This window comes from Macaca thibetana, chromosome 1 (genome assembly GCF_024542745.1).
Source record: "Macaca thibetana thibetana isolate TM-01 chromosome 1, ASM2454274v1, whole genome shotgun sequence".
In the NCBI taxonomy this organism is placed as follows: Eukaryota; Metazoa; Chordata; class Mammalia; order Primates; family Cercopithecidae; genus Macaca; species Macaca thibetana.
In genome coordinates this window covers 112179088-112199215 of record NC_065578.1, presented here as the reverse complement: position 1 = coordinate 112199215, position 20128 = coordinate 112179088, and the positions used below count along the sequence as shown (strand labels likewise).

General features: G+C 49.1%; 1 protein-coding gene across 1 annotated transcript in view; it reads left to right on the top strand.

Annotated features, from left to right (window-relative positions):
* The window catches only part of ST7L (suppression of tumorigenicity 7 like), an 843199-nt gene that overhangs the window by 489920 nt on the left and 333151 nt on the right, over positions 1–20128 (top strand). The gene's annotated exons all lie outside the window — the stretch shown is intronic.

The window sequence follows — 20128 nt, the reverse complement described above, 5'->3', positions numbered from 1 at the left end:
GGGAGGCCAAGGCGGGTGGATCACCTGAGGTGAAACCCCGCCTCTACTAAAAATACAAAAATTAGCCGGGTGTGATGGCACACACCTGTAATCCCAGGTACTCAGGAGGCTGAGGCAGGAGAACCACTTGAACCCAGGAGGCAGAGCTTGCAGTGAGCCGAGATTGCACCACTGTACTCCAGCCTGGGTAAGAGAATGAGAATCTGTCTCAAAAAAAAAAAAAAAAAAAAAAAAAAAAAAAAAAAAAAAAGCCGGGCTCAGTGGCTCACGCCTGTAATCCCAGCACTTTGGGAGGCTGAGGCGGGCGGATCACGAGGTCAGGAGATCGAGACCATCCTGGCTAACACAGTGAAACCCTGTCTCTACTAAAAATACAAAAAAAATTAGTCGGGCGCAGTGGTGGGCGCCTGTAGTCCCAGCTACTCCAGAGGCTAAGGCAGGAGAATGATATGAACCTGGGAGGTGGAGCTTGCAGTGAGACGAGATCGCGCCACTGCACTCCAGCCTGGGCGACAGAGCAAGACTCTGTCTCGAAAAAAAAAAAAAAAAAGATTTCTAGTCTTAGAGCCCTGCAAGTTGAAACTGGAAGACTTGCTACAGACTTCAGAGAAATTATCATAACAGCTTCTATATGAACAACCTTCATGCCTGTGGCTAAACTACTCAGAAAGTTCACTGGAACACCTGGTGCAAACTGTGAACTAGGAAAATCTGTCAGACTGCCACTGCCTGACCCCTTTCCAAATAAAAATGCTTTGAGAACATGTGGAGGTTAAAGCAACTCCATCCTGGATGCTAATTTGCCACTGTGACTTCTGATTAACCCCAGTTATGGGAATGTCACTGAGATTTCTACTTTGTCTACTGTTAGCGTGCATTTAACATAAATCCTGCCCTTAGGCAATTTGTAGGCTATGACGCACGTAGTGTGCTTGCCTTTCCCTAAGGAGTCAATTTCAACTGTCCCACACATTCCTCCTGAAGCACAGATGCCCTTTCCCTGTGGTGTATAAGCCCTGGGTCTGGAGAGCAACATCGACAGTGCAAAGACCCACCATCTTGTGGCTGCCCAAGTCATGACTTCTGTTTGTGAGTTCCTATTAAATGTTTATTTCTGAGAAACTGGATTTGTCACCCTCTTTTTTCAGCCTCTCAGCTCTCTTTCTTTTTAAAAATAGGGATGGGGTCTTGCTGTGTTGCCCAGGCTGGTCTCAAACTCCTGGGTTCAAGTGATCCTTCTGCCTCAGCCTCTCAAAGGGCTGGAATTACAGGTGTGAGCCAGTGCAACTGGCCAGCCTGTCAGCTCTCTTGGTATTTGTGGGTAGGACTGCATAGACCTGCTTAACATGGAACAGACCAATATCTAGAAATCTTCTTTACTGCCCTGTAGACTCAGAGACTGAGTTAATAGTTCTAGCCATTAACTTTTGCTTTTCTTTTGTTTAATTTTTTTTTTTTTGAGACGGAGTCTTGCTCTGTCACCCAGGCTGGAGTGCAGTGGCCGGATCTCAGCTCACTGCAAGCTCCTCCTCTCGGGTTCACGCCATTCTCCTGCCTCAGCCTCCCGAGTAGCTGGGACTACAGGCACCCGCCACTTCGCCTGGCTAGTTTTTTGTATTTTTTAGTAGAGACGAGGTTTCACCGTGTTAGCCAGGATGGTCTCGATCTCCTGACCTCACGATCTGCCCGTCTCGGCCTCCCAAAATGCTGGGATTACAGGCTTGAGCCACCGTGCCCAGCCTGTTTATTTTCATTGGTTTGATTCATGGGGACCTTGACTAAGGAATACTCCAGACTTTTGGTAAATTGTCCTGACAGTCATTACGGTGGCCTCCCTGTTGTGCTGTATTCTCTTAAGGTCTTAAATGCACGTTTGCAGCGATCAACCATGTACCGGATGGTCTCACAGTGATTAGAGCAAAAAGGATATGAACAACAAAAGGAATATTTCTTCCACAAGCTTGACATTGTGACTAGACACCCTGGCTCTCCTAGGCAGCCTCCCTCCCCCTCATCCCATCTGGTGCAGCTTAGCTTCTGGAACCTTCCCCAGGAAGCTGAGCAATTTATACTGCACAGGAAGGGGCAGACACCTTGGGACCCTGCCTCAGGACCTGCTTGCATGAAAGTCAGCCCAGCTCCCTGCCAGAAGGCTCTCTGTGCCTCCTCCCACATCGGGCACTCAGAAACGCACATTCCCAGAGGTAGCAAGTATGGTGGGTGCTGGGGTCAGAAATCCCTGGGTTCAAAGCCTGGTTCTGCCGGGCGCGGTGGCTCAAGCCTGTAATCCCAGCACTTTGGGAGGCCGAGACGGGCGGATCACGAGGTCAGGAGATCGAGACCATCCTGGCTAACACAGTGAAACCCCGTCTCTACTAAAAAATACAAAAAACTAGCCGGGCGAGGTGGTGGGCGCCTGTAGTCCCAGCTACTCGGGAGGCTGAGGCAGGAGAATGGCGCAAACCCGGGAGGCGGAGCTTGCAGTGAGCTGAGATCCGGCCACTGCACTCCAGCCTGGGCCACAGAGTAAGACTCTGTCTCAAAAAAAAAAAAAAAAAAAAAAAAAAAAACAAAGCCTGGTTCTACCACTGACTGGCTGTGTGGCTCTGGGAAGATTACTTAACTCCTCTGGGCCTTAGTTTCCTCCTTTGTAAAAATGAGGATAATAATTGTATGAGTCTGGCCAGGTGCGGTGGCTCATGCCTGTAATCCCAGCACTTTGGGAGGCTGAGGTGGGCGGATCACGAGGTCAGGAGATCGAGACCATCCTGGTCAACATGGTGAAACCCCATCTCTACTGAAAATACAAAAATTAGCCGGACGTGGTGGTGCATGCCTGTAGTCCCAGCTACTAAGTAGGCTGAGGCAGGAGAATCACTTGAACCCAGGAGGTGGAGGCTGCAGTGAGCTGAGATCATGCCACTGCACTCTAGCCTGGATGATACAGTAAGACTCAGTATCAAAAAAATTGTATGAGTCAGCAGAGTTCAGTGCAGGACACAGGAACCAGTGGAGGTACTTTGGGCAGAAAGTGATTTGAGACAAAGGTTAGGTGCTTACGGGGTGGTTGGAGTGTCTGGATGGGGAGAGGAGAGGAAGTAAGACTGAGTCCAGAGGGTCTGCCACCTCTACCTGAGCAGGAAGCAAGGTAGGGCACCTGGAGATTGCCATTGGCACTGCAGAGTTCTGGGTTATACTGGCATGGCTGTGATCCAGGGAGCAGACGGGGCCTCCACTGCTGTTGCCACCAACTGTCCCCATATTCCCCACAGGTGGTAACTGGACACTGGATGCTGCCGCAGGAAAGTGTGCATCTGCGTGGCCCTGCTTGCCAGAAAGAAGCAGCCAAAGCAGAAGGAAGGCGGACTCTGCCTCTTCCACCTTCCAAATTTCATGAGGGCCTAAATGTTGGATCCCTGTATGTACCTATTGCTTTTGTGGTTTTTTTTTTTTTTTTTTTTTTTTTGAGACGGAGTCTAGCTCTGTTGCCCAGGCTGGAGTGCAGTGGCCGGATCTCAGCTTACTGCAAGCCCCGCCTCCCGGGTTCACGCCATTCTCCTGCCTCAGCCTCCCGAGTAGCTGGGACTACAGGCGCCCGCCACCTCGCCCGGCTAATTTTTTTTGTATTTTAGTAGAGACGGGGTTTCACCGTGTTAGCCAGGATGGTCTCGATCTCCTGAACTCGTGATCCGCCCGTCTCGGCCTCCCAAAGTGCTGGGATTACAGGCTTGAGCCACCGCGCCCGGCCGTACCTATTGCTTTTGAAGGAGTCAGGCTGGGAAATGTGTTTTTCACCTATCTGCCTCCAAAGGACAGGAGATCGGTAGGGATGGATCCTGGGTGCTACCCAGCCACATGAGGACTAAGCACACTATGACTGACAGCACCCTGAGTGGTTCCCACCACAGGATAGTGCCTGCTGAATAAATGTGGGCTATGGTTGATATTACAGCCATTATTGCTACATGCCTGCCATGTGACTGCACTGTGCTAGGCCCTAGGAGAGATCACGGCAAACAACATGGGTTCCTATCCTATAGAAATGTATAGACTCAAGACGGAGCATAAAGTAAATTGGTGCATGGGGAAAAAAAAAGGCTGGAAGTCTTCATAAAAGCCAAGAGAGCATAGGGAGATGTGGAAGCCTGGGGCAGGTGGGCACCCAGGCCCAATCTTGGATGGCAAAGGTGGAGAGATCAATGGAGGCTTTCCAGTAGAAGGGAAGTACAGTATGATGCTTGAAGGACAAATAGAAATTGACCAAATTAAGCAGAGGGAAACAAGGGGTATGTGTACCAATGCTCATTCCACCTTGAGGGGGCATACACATATACAAAGCCCTGAATGATGGAGGGAGCATGGCATTTGCCAGGCCAGAAGTAGACAGTTCGGTCTGACCAGTGCATAGAGGGAAGATGAGGGTGGTGGGTAAGAGAAGCAGCTGGAGGGGAAAGCAGGGACAGGGAGGTCAGAGGTCTCAGGGCGCATTGTGTGTCATTTTAAAGAATTTGATTTAGGCTGAGCTTGGTGGCTCATGCCTATAATCCCAACACTTTGGGAGGCTGAGGTGGCTGGATCATGAGGTCAGGATTTCGAGACCAGCCTGGCCAACATGGTGAAACCCCGTCTCTACTAAAAATACAAAAATTGGCTGGACATGGTGGCAGGCGCCTGTAGTGCCAGCTACTCAGGAGGCTGAGGCAGGAGAATCACTTGAACCCAGGAGTGGAGGTTGCAATGAGCTGAGATCACGCCACTGCATTCCAGCCTGGGTGACAGAGTGAGAATCCTTCTCAAAAAAAAAAAAAAAAAAGGTTTTTGGCTCACTGCAACCTCCCAAAGTGTTGGGATTACAGATGTGAGCCACCATGCCCAGCCCATAGTGGTCTTTTTTAACAAAAGAAAAACATCTGAGCTTTAGTGTGTAGGAAATAGGGAGCTACAGAAGGTTTTTTGTGTGTTTGTTTTTTGAGACAGAGTCTCTCTCTGTCTCCCAGGCTGGAATGCAGTCATGCCATCTTGGCTCACTGCAACCTCTGCCTCCCGGGTTCAAGCTATTCTCCTGCCTCGGCCTCCCACGTAGCTGGGACTACAGGCATGTGCCACCACACCTGGCTAATTTTTGTATTTTCAGTAGAGATGGAGTTCCACAGTGTTGGCCAGGCTGGTCTAGAACTCCTGACCTTAAGTGATCTGCTCGCCTCAGCCTCCCAAAATGCTGACATTACAGGCGTGAGCCTTGGCCCATAGAAGGTATTTAAGCAGGGAGAAGGATCATCACCATTTTGGTTTCAGAAATATCACTTTGATGGGATTTGTGCAACAGTCTGTAAGAGGGCAGGACTACAGGCAAGAATTTCATTTATAATTCAGCCTTCTGGGCTGGAAATAATAATGCCCAAGAGAAGGACTGGAAATAGGCAGAGCCAATTCCAGGTAGTTTAGGAGGAGGCTGATTGAGCAGGTCGGGTGTGGGGGTGGGGGCAGGGAGGAACCCGAGTGGCTGCCAGGTTTCGGCAGTAGGCTCACCCAACAGGGCAGGGCCTTCATTGGCTCCTGGCACTTGATACTGGGGCGCTGCCACCCACAATCTCCCTGTTCCTGGACTAAGTTCACTGAAAGCCTCTTCCCTCCCATCACCATTATGGCCTGCATTCAACTCAATTCCACCTGTTATGTGGAATGAGGCACACCTATTGTGTGCCATGAATCAGGCTTCTCCCAGCCTTACCTAAGGGAGTTACCTGGATGATTGAGAGGCTCTGAAGCAGAGATGGGAGACTGAGGGTGAACTGGGAAGAAGGAAAAATCTTACAGACCCTTAGCCCGTGTTCATGCCTTCTCTCGTCCACCAGTGCTGGAGGAGCTCACTGCAACCTCCACCTCCCGGTTCAAGCGATTCTCCTGCCTTAGCCTCCTGAGTAGCTGGGATTACAAGCACACGCCACCATGCCCAGCTAATTTTTGTATTTTTAGTAGAGATGGGATTTCACCATGTTGATCAGGCTGGTCTCGAACTCCTGACCTCATGATCCGCCCACCTCGGCCTCCCAAAGTGCTGGGATTACAGGCGTGAACCACTGCACCTGGCCCTTTTTTCTTTCTTTTTTTTTTTTTTTTGAGATAGAGTGTCTCTCTCTGTTACCCAGGCTGGCCTGCAGTGGCACAATCTTGGCTCACTGCAACCTTTGCCTCCCCAGTTCAAGTGATTCTCTTGCCTCAGCCTCCCAAGTAGCTGGGATTACAGGCACCCACCACCACGCCTGGCTAATTTTTGTATTTTTTTTTGTTTTTTTTGAGACAGAGTTTCGCTCTGTCGCCCAGGCTCAATTCCAGTGGCACAATCTTGGCTCACCACAACCTCTGCCTCCTGGGTTCAAGTGATTCTTCTGCCTCAGCCTACTGAGTAGCTGGGACTACAGGTGCAAGCCACCACGCCCAGCTAATTTTTGTATTTTTAGTAGAGATGGGGTTTCACCATATTGGCCAGGCTGGTCTCAAACTCCTGACCTCAGGTGATCCACCAACCCACCTCAGCCTCACAAAGTGCTGGGATTACAGGTGTAAGCCACCATGCCCGGTCCATGATAGGCAAGGGACATCACCAGGGCCTTAGACAAAGCCTCTGGGCTCCTACTGAAACAAGCAGCCAACTCAGACTCTTTCTGCTCAGAAAGTTGAGAAGTTCTGTGTTTCTACTGCTGTAAAATAGATCCAGGAGTAAAGGAGAGACACACCTGGCCCTTCATCCACAGGACTCACTGCCTCCCATCCAATAAATTTGCTCTTTGAAATCAAGGTATCTTCCCAGAGGTCTCTTGTTAACGGGGAGAAATTGATCCATTACTGCCTGGGTGACATTAACTTTTTACCAATTCATTATCATGCTAGTGTAGGCAAATTATAGGACTGCTTTTCTTTTTTCTTTCTTTTTTTTTGAGACAGAGACTTGCTCTGTCACCAGGCTGGAGTACAGTGGCACGATCTTGGCTCACTGCAACCTCCGCCTCCTCGGTTTAAGCTATTCCACTGCCTCAGCCTCCCAAGTAGCTGCGACTACAGGTGTGCACCACCACGCCCAGCTAGTTTTTTGTATTTTAGTAGAGACAGAGTTTCACCATGTTGACCAGGATGGTCTTGATCTCCTGACCTTGTGATCCGCCCACCTCAGCCTCCCAAAGTACTGGGATTACAGACGTGAGCCACTGTGCCCAGCCAGGGCTGCTTTTCTTTCTTTCTTTCTTTCTTTCTTTTTTTTGAGATGGAGTCTCACTCTGTTGCCCAGGCTGCAGTGCAGTGGCACAATCTCGGCTTACTGCAGCCTCTGCCTCCCGGATGCAAGTGATTCTCCTGCCTCAGCCTCCTGAGTAGCTGGGATTACATGTGCGTGCCACCACGCCTGGATAATTTTTTTTTTTTTTTTTTTTTTTTTTTTTTTTTTTAGTAGAGATGGGGTTTCACCATGTTGGTCAGGCTGGTCTTGAACTCCTGACCTCATGATCTGCCTGCCTTGGCCTCCCAAAGTGCTGGGGTTACAGGCATGAGTGACTGTACCCGGCCTGCTTTTCTTTTCTTTTTCTTTTTTTCTTTTTTTTTTTTTGAGACAGAGTCTCGCTCTGTCACTCACACTGGAGTGCAGTGGCATGATCTTGGCTCACTGCAAGCTCTGCCTCCCGGGTTCACGCCATTCTCCTGCCTCAGCCTCCCAATTAGCTGGGACTACAGGTGCCCACCACCACGCCTGGCTAATTTTTTTTATTTTTTAGTAGAGACAGAGTTTCACCGTGTTAGCTGGGATGGTTTTGATCTCTTGACCTTGTGATCTGCCCGCCTCGGCCTCCCAGAGTGCTGGGATTACAGGTGTAGTAGGCCACAGTGCCCAGACTCTTGTTTTTTTTTTCGTTTGAGATGGAGTCTTGCTCTGTTGCCCAGGCTGGAGTGTAATGGTGCGATCTCAGCTCACTGCAACCTCCACCTCCTGAATTCAACCGATTCTCCTGCTTCAGCATCCTAAGTAGCTGGGATTACATGTGCGTGCCACCATGCCTGGTTAATTTTTGTATTTTTAGTAGAGACAGGGTTTCACTATGTTGGCCAGGCTGGAGGACTGCTTTTCTTGGAGCCCAGAAAAGATGCCTGCTTTTTAGAAAGGTGAGAAGCCCGGAGCCATCCTGGGTGTGGAGGGGTCTGTGTATTACTAAAGAATATAATAACAGTGTTTACTGTTGATCAGGGGCTTTACTTTCCTAATTTCTAAATCTTCATACTTCTGCCAGGTAATTATTGTTCCCATTCTGTGAATGATGAAACTGAAGTTAAGTAATTTTTGCTCATTAAGGTTACATGGCTACCAGGCAGCTGTACCAAAATTTTGACCAACCCAGGCCTGACAGCAATGCTTTTTTCTTTTTTTTTTTTTGAGACAGAGTCTCGCTCTGTTGCCCAGGCTGGAGTGCAGTGGTGCGATCTTGCTCACTGCAAGCTCCGCCTCCCAGGTTCATGCCATTTTCCTGCCTCAGCCTCCCAAATAGCTGGGACTACAGGCACCCGCCACCATGCACGGCTACTTTTTTGTATTTTTTTAGTAGAGGTGGGGTTTCACCGTGTTAGCCAAGATGGTCTCGATGGTTCGGGTCTAATCCATCTCCTGACCTTGTGATCCTCCCACCTCAGCCTCCCAAAGTGCTGGGATTACAGGCGTGAGCCACCGTGCCTGGCCAATGCTTCCTTCTTTTTTTTTTTTTTTTTTTTTTTTTTTGAGACGGAGTCTCGCTCTGTCGCCCAGCCCAGGCTGGAGTGCAGTGGCGCGATCTCGGCTCACTGCAAGCTCCGCCTCCCGGGTTCACGCCATTCTCCTGCCTCAGCCTCCCGAGTAGCTGGGACTACAGGCGCCCACAACCGCGCCCGGCTAATTTTTTGTATTTTTAGTAGAGACGGGGTTTCACCGTGGTCTCGATCTCCTGACCTTGTGATCCGCCCGCCCCGGCCTCCCAAAGTGCTGGGATTACAGGCGTGAGCCACCGCGCCCGGCCCAATGCTTCCTTCTTAATGGTTACATGGTCATTAAGCCTTGTTCCCCAAATCTCCGGCTCCCTGCAGGCCCCACTCCTCCCTGAAACAGGTCCCAGAAGGATGTTTTTCTGTCATGCTTATCTCATGGTTGTTTGACTGGGCCCAGGAATTGAAGCTCCTGGGAAGAATAGGGAGTTCAGAGCTAAGGCCAGGCTGCTGGGGGGAAGGTCCTGCAGGGGAAGTCTGGTTAGGGACAGATAAACCAACCAAGACCTTGTGAGAGACCGTGGCTCCAATGAATCTTTTTTTGTCTTCCCCCTCCCCAGCTAGGGGTCTCCCGTGCACTGCAGCGTCCTGCTCTTGTCCCTGGCATGTTTCGTAATCCCGAGACTCCTGGGGCTTGCTATCCCCCATCCCAGTTTGGCTCTGAGAAGCCTCAGGACTTCCTCCTGCTCTGGTACACTGTTCAGGGCGTCAGCCTACTGGCATGAGGCTCCCACTCTAGGTTTAATTTCCACCAACCCTAATGCCTCCAAATCCCCGGCTGAGACACCAGGCCAGGGTACAGCCTGCAGAGCTTATCCATGTGAAGCAGCTGTCTGATGACTGTGGTGAGAGCAGCAAGAAGCCTCCAGGCTCATGGCAACTGCCCCTCCCACACCTAAACCCGGGCTCCCTGCCACTGCCCCCACGAAGCTTTCAGGGGGAAAAAAAGTTCTGGTCTAAACTGAGACCAGTGGTATTTCTTGGGTCACAAGACTGCGGCTGTGCCCGCAGGCAAATCTTGGTGACACCAGGTCCTCTGGGCAAGACTGAACAGGCTCCAGGGCTTGGCCACTGCTGTAGGTCCTAACCTTTGCTAGGCAAGGAGGCATCACTGGAAGGCTTGGAGCTTGGCAGGCCCCTGGAGAAGCCCCCAATATGCAGTCCTGCTGGACCAGGGTAGGGGGAGGTGCCCACCACCACCAGCAGCAAGGCAAAGGTCCAGCCCTCCTCTTTCAGGCCTAGGACTGCCTCCGATGGGGAAACAAGACAGGTTTCAGCCCCAGACCTGAAAGAGCACTGAGCTGGATCTTGCTTCAGGTTCCCTCCTTTTAGCAGCAGCCACAGCCCTCTGGAACCAGGAACAGGCCCTTCCCCGCCATCCCCTCCCACAGTCCCCTAGGATCCTGGAGAAACTCACACACTTACACCCACACACTTATAAACAGTCACTCCCAACGCAGCACGCACAAACTGCACACGCCCTAATCAACAACAAATATCCTCCCTCCTCTGACACAGCCAGCCCTGAGTTACAGAGGCATGCCTTCCGCAGGGCCTGAAAGCCAGCTGTGTTTCCAGTTGCCAGAGGGACCTCATGCTGACCTTCTTCAAGAAACCTGGAGAGGCCGGGGTGCGATAGTTCACGTCTGTAATCCCAGCACTTTGGGAGACCAAGGCGGGTGAATCACCTGAGGTTGGGAGTTCGAGACCAGCCTGACCAACATGGAGAAACGCCATCTCTACTAAAAACACAAAATTAACCAGGCGTGGTGGTGCATGCCTGTAATCCCAGCTACTCGAGAGGCTAAGGCAGGAGAATCACTTGAACCTGGGAGGTGGAGGTTTTGGTGAGCCGAGATCGCACCATTGCACTCCAACCTGGGCAACGAGAGCGAAATTCTGTCTCAAAAAAAAAGGAAAGAAAGAAAAAACCTGGAGAGAGGAACCAGTATGTGAGCACACAGGACGGTCCCTCTTTGTGGTCTTCATTCCACCACCCCCAGCCCAGATATGGCCATGTGGGGCGCCCTCTTGTGACCAGAGCGGCCCTGCAGCCTCTTGGCAGGATCCCGGCTCCCCTTGGGCACCCAGACATCCCTCCTCCAGGCTGCCCACCCCTGCATGTCAGGGCTCCACTCCCATTACTTCCAACTGGCCTCCCTCAGTAAAGATGAGAGTAACAAGACTTGTTCACATTGTTGTAAGGATTTCCTGAGAGCCCTGACAAAGAAGCCTGCTGCACTTAGCAGATGTTCACTAAACATGGGCTTCCTTTTTTCTTGTCTCCCTCCCTACTCTGAAACTGCTTCTTTCAGAAAGTGGAAGAAAACGGAAAAAAAGAAAACCCAAGCTCCCAAGCAAAGTACAGTTCTAATCTCCATCAGATCCAATAATTAACAGAGCATTAATTGTTTACCCACAGGTAGGGAACGTGAACTACCTTCAAAGTATTAAATAAAATCGATAGGAGGCCATTGGTTTGGCCTGAGCTCCTGCAGTAGGCCCAATGGACCAAACCAAAATGGAATTACTCATGTTGAAGTTCCACACCACCAAGCCAACACTAAATTACCTATCTGACCTTGCAAGAAATCGGGAGAGATAATAGCCAAATCCCCAAACACGTCAGTTTCAGCTGGCATCATGAAGAAGTTCCCTCTGCTTTAACCTTCATAAGGAAAGTAAGTCAGGAACAACCGATCTGCTTTTTGTTCTTTGTTTCTGCTTTCCTCAGCCCTTTTCATGCTATGAAGCCAATCTCCTCTGCTCAGCTCATCAGAACATTCATTCTATTTCGTAGAATGAGGTGTTCCCTGATTCATGAATTGCTAATAAAAGCCAATTCAATCTATAACTAAAGGTTTTGTAATTTTGTCTGACACATGGAAATTAGAAAAAAGAAAAATTTAATTAGAGCCCCTGCATAGTGGGAATGGGAATGAGTTGATATCTCTTGGAACTTCTTGTTATAATAAAAGCGAGAGCCTCCGACCCAGGATTCCACTCTCCGACTCACCCCCACTGTATGCCACCCCCAGCCTAGGCTCTTGATCAGAAGAGGGCAGAGAAGAGGGGGTGGAGGAGCAGACAACTTCCACCAAGACTCTGGCTACAACCCATCAGGGCATGGTCAGCTGAGATGACCTCAGCTAGAAGAACAGGGAGCTGCTCATGAGCATCACTGCTCATTGGCCTGGATCCGCTGCCCCGAAACCACCCTCCTCACCTATCATCTAAGATTCCACTAGGGAGATTTGATTTACCCAGCTATTGAAATGCTGTGGGAAATGATTCAAGCTAAGCAATGAACAACTAACAGAAGGCAATTCCCTCCCAATACAGCACTCCCACCTTAGCACCTGACCCAGCTAATGTCTGACCCAGCTAATGTCAGCCTGAGCACTGACAGTGATAGGGACTCATCCTCTCAAGCAGCCCTTTTGGTGCCCAGGCAGCTCCAACTGCTAGAAGGCTCTTCTGACACTGGGTCAGCTTCTGCCAGGCAGAGCTACAGAGCAAGGGCCTATGGGTGCCAGGCCTGTGCCAGGCTGTGAGGAAGACAGGACAGTGCAGACCCTGTCCCTGCCTTTTGAACAGACCAGGTCTAGATTGAGGAATTGAGCAACCTCAACAGTCCTAGGGACATGCGTTTGTCCCACATTCGAAGTTCTGCAGCGCTCGGTGAATGATGGAGCCATTGGGACATAGTAGGACAGTCACCCAGTGGCCTTTTCTGATTGCAACCTGGTCATACCAGACATTTCTAGATACTTTCTGAGGTATCTCCAGCCTAATCTTGACCCTGTGGCCTCCCTTCCAGTAGCCCAAGCCCCCAAGCTGGGTTGTGCTAAATTGGAGCTGTGATGCCTCCTGGCTGGAAGGAGAGGCCGCTGATTTGCTTGGGAATTAGTCCAAGGGTTCTGAAGCTTCAGGGTATGAAAATCAGGACTTGTTGAAACACAGATACAGCCCTGCCTAGAGGTTATAGTTTCCTGCCCTGTCTGGAAGTAACAGACTAACAGGGGAGACAGAATTGATAGTAAATTCACATGTCTGGGGAATGCCCCAAAGGACCAGGAGAGGATGCAAGGGTGAGGGAGAGGGGATACTGGATAGGCCATCCTGCCCTGCTCTGAGAGGCCAGGTGGGCAGGAGTTAGGGGTGGCTCTGCACTGAAGGAAGGAAAGTCTGAGTTCACCAGGCAGAGAAGGTGCCCAGGAAAGGGCTCCTGAGAAGGCTGAGAAGCAGGAAGGAGCCCTCCCTTAGCTCTCAGGCTAAAGGTCTCACTTCCCTCTATGCCTGGCATAAAGTCTGGGGAGCTGAGTGAGGGGCAGCCCAGTTGTAGGATTGAACCCTGGGTGAGAAATCAAGTCCTGGGGTCCAGTCAGAGGTGTATTATAACCTGTGCGACTCAGCTTTCTAAGGGCCAAATGGGGTTTCAGACTCGAAAACTCCAACTTCTGTGGCCCTGAGAGATGGTGCCACCCTCTCAACTTGCAGATGAGCACATGGAGGCCAGCAGGGAGCCACTGCATGACAGCAGAGCTCAGGACCTCTCTCCTGATCTGTTGGCTGTGTAGGGCTCCTGCATCCCCAGAGGTTTCAGGGACTTCACGGGGCGGCAGGAGAACTGAGAGATAAGTAAAGGACGCAGCGGTCACGGGAGGCAGAGCACATCTCACAGCAGCGTGAGCTTTGTCTCCTTCTGGCATGGTGGTGGCTGGGAGGTGGTGAGAGGGTCTGGGTCTCAGATCACCAGCTGTGACACAAGCCCTGTGAGCTCGGGCAAGTAAAAGTCTGCATTTGTAGAAAAGAAACTCTTTTGATTCCATTGTGAAAATGGTTTCCCTTTCCTTGGTTAGAACCCAGCCAGATTTAATTACCAGGAGCCAGAGCCAGAGAAAATCATTCAGGGCAGAGATAACTCTTCTCTAAGACGTCTAGCCTTGGGCAGAGACAGGAGAGAAATACAAACTTCCAAGCCAGGGACAGGCCTATTTAAAAGATTAATAATTTAAAAGGTCTGGATTTAGGATGGAAGCAAAGAAGGGCTAAATAATTCAGAAAGCAAATTGAGGAGCAGCTGTTGCTGACGCTGACTGAGGTTCTTGCCTGGCTGGTCTCAGAGCCGCATCCTCAGCCTCCTGGGAGAAAGAGCACAAATTGTCATGATGGGGGAAGACAAAGGCTGGAGGGAACACAAAGCCAGCCTTAAGTGCAGCCCCCCTGGCTTTGTTTCTCAAGACACTCGTATTACTAGCAGCTTAAAACAACAAACATTTATTATTTCACACCCTGGCTGACTGTCAGATATCTGGGTTCTAAGTTGCTGGGTTTTCCGGCTCAGGGCCTCTCATGAGGTTTCAATCAAGATGTCTTTCGGGGCCACAGTCATTGAATGTTTGAGCCTAAAGAATCAAAGACAGACATGCTGTTACATAATAAGGCAAAGTTATATTAGCTCTATATTGGCCCTATACTGTTTTTTGCTTCACAGGAGACTGGGATCATTGCCTCAAAAGTTTACCAGTGCCAAGCTCAAATTTTTTATATACCCAATTGCTTTAAATATAGTCCAAATAAACAGATCGTTAGTCATTGACAGCCTTCCACTTTTGCATACCCCACAAAACAACCTCCCACATTTACTAGCCACAGATACAATAAACTCTGGTGCTATAAAAGGCCCCAGTTGCCGGGCGCGGTGGCTCACGCCTGTAATCGCAGTACTTTGGGAGGCGGAGGCGGGAGGATCACAAGGTTAGGAGATTGAGACCATCCTGGCTAACATGGTGAAACCCCGTCTCTACTAAAAATACAAAAAATTAGCCAGGCACGGTGGCGGGCGCCTGTAGTCCCAGCCACTCGGAAGGCTGAGGCGGGAGAATGGCGTGAACCCGGGAGGCGGAGCTTGCAATGGGCCGAGATCCCCCCACTGCACTCTAGCCTGGGCCACAGAGCGAAATTCTGTCTCAAAAAAACAAAACAAAACAAAAGCCCCAGCCATAGCTGCCCTTTGGATCTCTCGGACTCTAAGACTCCACACTCTACTACTGAGGGCATCATCTAGACCTCTAAGGATCCTCTCCAATCTCCGTGTCCCCCAGAAGCTCCCCCGCCCTCCTTCTCTTCTAGCTGGTGGCCTGTCATTACCTGCGGAAGGTCTCATGCTGTGGAAAGCTTCCTCAGTAGGCAACCCTGTCAAAGCACGGCCCAAATAAAGCTTGTTGTGTGTTATTGCCACCTCATGGCCATATCTTTTTCTTTTTTTTAATTTTTATTTTAGGTTTGGGGGTACATGTGAAGGTTTGTTACATAGATAAACGAGTGTCACAGGGGTTTGTTGTACATATTATTATATCTCATCCAGGTATTAACCCCTAGTACTCAATAGTTATCTTTTCTACTGTTCTTCTCCTTCCCAATCTCCCTTCTCAATAGACACCAGTGACTGTTGTCTCCTTGTGTTCGTAAGTTCTCATCATTTAGCTCCCACTTATAAGTGAGAACATGCAGTATTTCGTTTTCTGTTCCTGCGTAATTTTGCTAAGAATGATAGCCTCCAGCTTCATTCATATTCCCCCAAAAAAATCTTGTTCCTGGCTGGGAGCAGTGGCTTACGCCTATAATCCCAGCACTTTGGGAGGCCGAGGCGGGTGGATCACCTGAGGTCAGGAGTTGGAGACCAGCCTGGCCAACATGGCGAAACTCCGTCTCTACTAAAAATACACACACAGAAAAATTAGCCGGGTGTGGTGGTGGGCGCCTGTAGTCCCAGCTACTGGGGAGGCTGAGGCAGGAGAATCGCCTGAACCTGGGAGGCAGAGGTTGCAGTGAATCGAGATCGTGCCACTGCACTCCAGCCTGGGCGACAGAGCAAGACTCTGTCTCAAAAAAACAAAACAAAACAAAACAAAATCTTGTTCCTTTGTATGGCTGCATGGTATTCCATGGTGCATATGTACCACATTTTCTTTATCCAGTCTGTCACTGGTGAGCATTTAGGTTGATTCCATGTCTTTGCTATTGTAAGTAGTGCTGCAACGAACATTTGCAGCATGTGTCTTTATTGTAGAAAGCTTTATCTTCTTCTGGGTATATACCCAGTAATGGGATTGCTGGGTCGAATGATAGTTCTGCTTTTAGCTCTTTGATGAATTGCCACACTGCTTTCCACAATGGTTGAACTAATTTACACTCCTACCAACATCGTAACATCATATAAGTCTTCCCTATTCTCCACAACCTCGCCAGCATGTGTTATTTTTTGACTTTCTTCTTTTCTTTTCTTTTTTTGAGACAGAGTCTCCCTCTGTCACCCAGACTGGAGTGCAATGGCACGATCTCGGCTCACTGCAACCTTCGCCTCCTGGGTTTAAGCAATTCTCCTGCCTCAGCCTCCTGAGTAGCTGAGATTACAGGTGTGTGCCACCACACCTGGCTAATTTTTGTATTTTTAGTAGAGTTGGTGTTTCACCATGTTGGTCAGGCTGGTCTCGAACTCCTGACCTCGTGATCCACCCGCTCAGCCTCCCAAAGTGCTGGGATTACCGGCGTGAGCCACCGTGCCTGGCCATTTTTTGACTTTTTAGTAATAGCCATTCTGACTGGTGTGAGGTGGTATCTCATTGTGGTTTTGATTTGCGTTTCTCTAGTGATCAGTGATATTGAGCTTTGCTTTGCTTTTTTTTTTTTTTTCTGAGACAATCTCGTTCTGTAGCCCAGGTTGGAGTGCAATGGTACGATCTCGGCTCACTGCAACCTCTACTTCCCGGGTTCAAGCTATTCTGCCTCAGCCTCCCAAGCAGCTGGGACTACAGGCGCCTGCCACCATGTCCAGCTAATTTTTTTGTGTTTTTAGTAGAGATGGGGCTTCACCATGTTGGTCAGGCTGGTCTCGAACTCCTGACCTCGTGATATGCCCACCTCGGCCTCCCAAAGTGCTGGGATTACAGGCTTGAGCCACTGCACCCGGCCAAGGCTCCACCTCTTGAAGGGAGGAATATCAAAGAATTTGTGGGCATATTTTAAAAACCACCACAGCACTTTTACAGGCCTCCTCTCTCACCTCACCCCTCATCCCAGGGCCCTGTAAGGGAAGCGGGACAGCTAAGGAGACTCAAGAGGCTGACACCCCTAGCCGTGCTCACATCACTGCCGTATGAGGCCTGGAGCCCAGGACCTTACAAGCCAACACAGCCCAGAGAAGAAGCCCTCCCCTCTGTTTGGCATCATTCATTTTCACACCACTTTCTCTCTCTTTTCCACCTTCTGGTTCTGAAGACAATCCTGTGAGGTACCTCAGTGATTACTGAACTTAAAGAAGCCAAAGGAGGCCTAGCTTCTGGTCATGCTTTGGCACAGATGAGCTGTGTGATCTCAGGTAAGTCCCACCTCCTCTTGGGGCCTACTTTTCTTCTTCTGTAGAATGTTAAATGAGTAATTTTTTTTTTTTTTTTTTTTTTTTTTGAGACGGGGTCTTGCTCTGTCACCCAGGCTAGAGTGCAATGGCATGATCTTGGCTCACTGCAACCTCCACGTCCTGGGCTCAGGTGATCCTCTCGCCTTAGCCTCCTGAGTAGCTGGGACTAGAGGCTTGTGACACCACGTCTGGCTAATTTTTTTTTTTTTTTGGACTTTTTGGTAGAGACAGGGTTTCACTATGTTGCCCAGGCTGGTCTCAAACTTCTGAGTTCAAGCGATCTGCCTGCCTTGGCCTGCCAAAGTGTTGGGATTACAGGCATGAACACCACACCCGGCCACAGGATTAATATTCTAAAAGGATATACTATTACACAGATATAAAATGCAAAGCATTTAATTCATTAATTAATAAGGAAACCCTCATTAATATAATTTGAATATTATAGTCAATTTTAAAGAAAACTGTGAAGTTTAGAGTCAGATAAAGAATGTTGAGATGCATTTACAAGTGGATGCAAAACTCGAAGAACTGAAAAAACTGGTCAATATTTATGTGTGACAAAGTATTATCTTTTCCCTAAGCTTTGCAAGGTTCATGGCAGTGATCCCTATAACAAAAGACAGATCAGCAAGATAAAAACATACATCTTTATTTAACCAAAGTTTTATGTGACACAGGAGCCTTCAGAAACAAAGACCCAAAAGAACTGAAAAATCTGTGTATTTTTATGGGCAGTCATGCAGAAGTATGATCAAAAGACAAAAGAGTATTGCAGGAAAGTTTACACTTTTCCTCTGAAAGTCTGATAATTGCATCTGCTGAAATAAATGGACAATAGGCAGATTAACAGGAGAAAAGGCTTATGAATTCATTAATATGCAAGTCCAAGAGAGTCACACAAATGAGAGTCACACAAAGTAAGTTCAAAGGGCCAGATAGCTGAAGCTTAAATGCCCTCTTCATAGGAGTAAGGGAGGTGGGGGCTCTAGGCAATTTTAGAGAAAGAGTAAATGATTGTTAGGGGGAATGAATGGGCCCAAAGAACAGGCAATAGCTTGTCACAAAGTTTGTCTGGGCTCTGGGTTTGGTGTCAACTCCAGTCTCCTTTCCTGTGAGTTAATCTTCTCTGTTTAATGAGAGGGCCCAAGACAATTGCATTCCTTCTGAAGAAACTTCCCTTGGTCAGATAAGGGAACTTCAGAGAAGGCCTCTCCCTGTGTTCTGGGAAAGGCAGAGGAGCCAGAGACAGGAGCAAGAGGGAACTGGGGGGAACTTAGCAAAGCCTGTTTGTTCAGATTCTTCTTGGTATCTCTGTGTCTTTATTCCTCTTTTTTTTTTTTTTTTTTTTTTTTTGAGACGGAGTCTCACGCTGTTGCCCAGGCTGGAGTGCAGTGGCGCGATCTCGGCTCACTGCAAGCTCCGCCTCCCGGGTTCCCGCCATTCTCCTGCCTCAGCCTCCTGAGTAGCTGGGACTATAGGCGCCCGCCACCGAGCCCGGCTAATTTTTTGTATTTTTAGTAGAGACGGGGTTTCACTGTGGTCTCGATCTCCTGACCTTGTGATCCGCCCGCCTCGGCCTCCCAAAGTGCTGGGATTACAGGCTTGAGCCACCGCGCCCGGCCTCTTTTTTTTTTTTTTTTAAAGATATAGAGAGAACCCCTCTGAAATGAGGGCCTTATGACCTACTTCAGGAGTAGTTCAACTCAGTTTTATGGCCTGCTCCTCAGGGGAGAACAGTGGGAGAAGGTCAGAGAGCCCTTCCTGCTTTTCTTGTTTTCTCGAATGCCGAGGCATATATATAAATCCTATCATACCCAAAGGAATAGAATCAACCGCATTTCACTGTGCAATGGATGCAATTTGCATTTCTTTAGAAGGAAACTGTCTTACTATCAGATTTTTACGAGTCAACTTTTATCTCTACAGAGTGGTAAAATATCCTAATCAAAGACAAACTAGGGGCCGGGTGGCTCACGCCTGTAATCCTAGCATTTTGGGAGGCCGAGGTGAGCGGATCACTTGAAGTCGGGAGTTCGATATCAGCCTGGCCAAATGGTGAAACCCCGTCTCTACTAAAAATACAAAAATTTGCTGAGTGTGGTGGCAGGTGCCTGTAATCCCAGCTACTTGGGAGCCTGAGGCAGGAGAATTGCTTGAACTTGGGAGGCGGAGGTTGCGGTGAGCCAAGATCATGCCATTGCACTCTAGCCTGGGTGACAAGAGCGAGACTCTGTCTCAAAAAAAAAAAAAAAAAAGACAATCTAGGAAGAGATAAAGAGATTATCTGGAAGGATGAACTATTTAGGCCAGGACTCCTACTTAATTTCAAAGTCCTACAATTTTTTCTTACAAGGACAAAAGTGGGCATTCATCTCTAATCCTTTCTCATGCCAGTACTCTGGTTCTAAGCCCCACATCACAGATGGGAAAGTGGAGGCTCAGCTTGTGGTGGTGGTGTTCTGTGAGCTGTCTCCTTCCAGCAGCCCCCACCGGGGTTTACCTCCTGCTTCTCTCCTTCCCTCAGCTCATCCCAGCAGCATAAAGACGAAGCATCCTCTGTCCTTTCTGGACACCAGAGACACCTTTTGAGGAGAAGTGGGTTTTCTGGCTTTTTCTCTGTCTCCAGCCCAGAAGCAGGACACTTAACCAAATTGACTTGAGTATCTAATAAGTAGCACATAAGTCAGAACCAACCTAATGAACAAGGGCACTTATGTTAATAAACACCTTTCAATCCATGCAGGGAGCTAACACTCAGAATACAAAGGGAAGAAAAGACATTATCTTGAAACACCTGGGCTCCCACCTAGGCTGAGCCTCATGAAGTCATTATGGGTAATTATGGGCTATTACATGCTATCACCTTGGCAAGACAACTAGCCTCAATTGCCAAGAGTCACAGGTCCCTCGAGTCAGGGAAGGTAA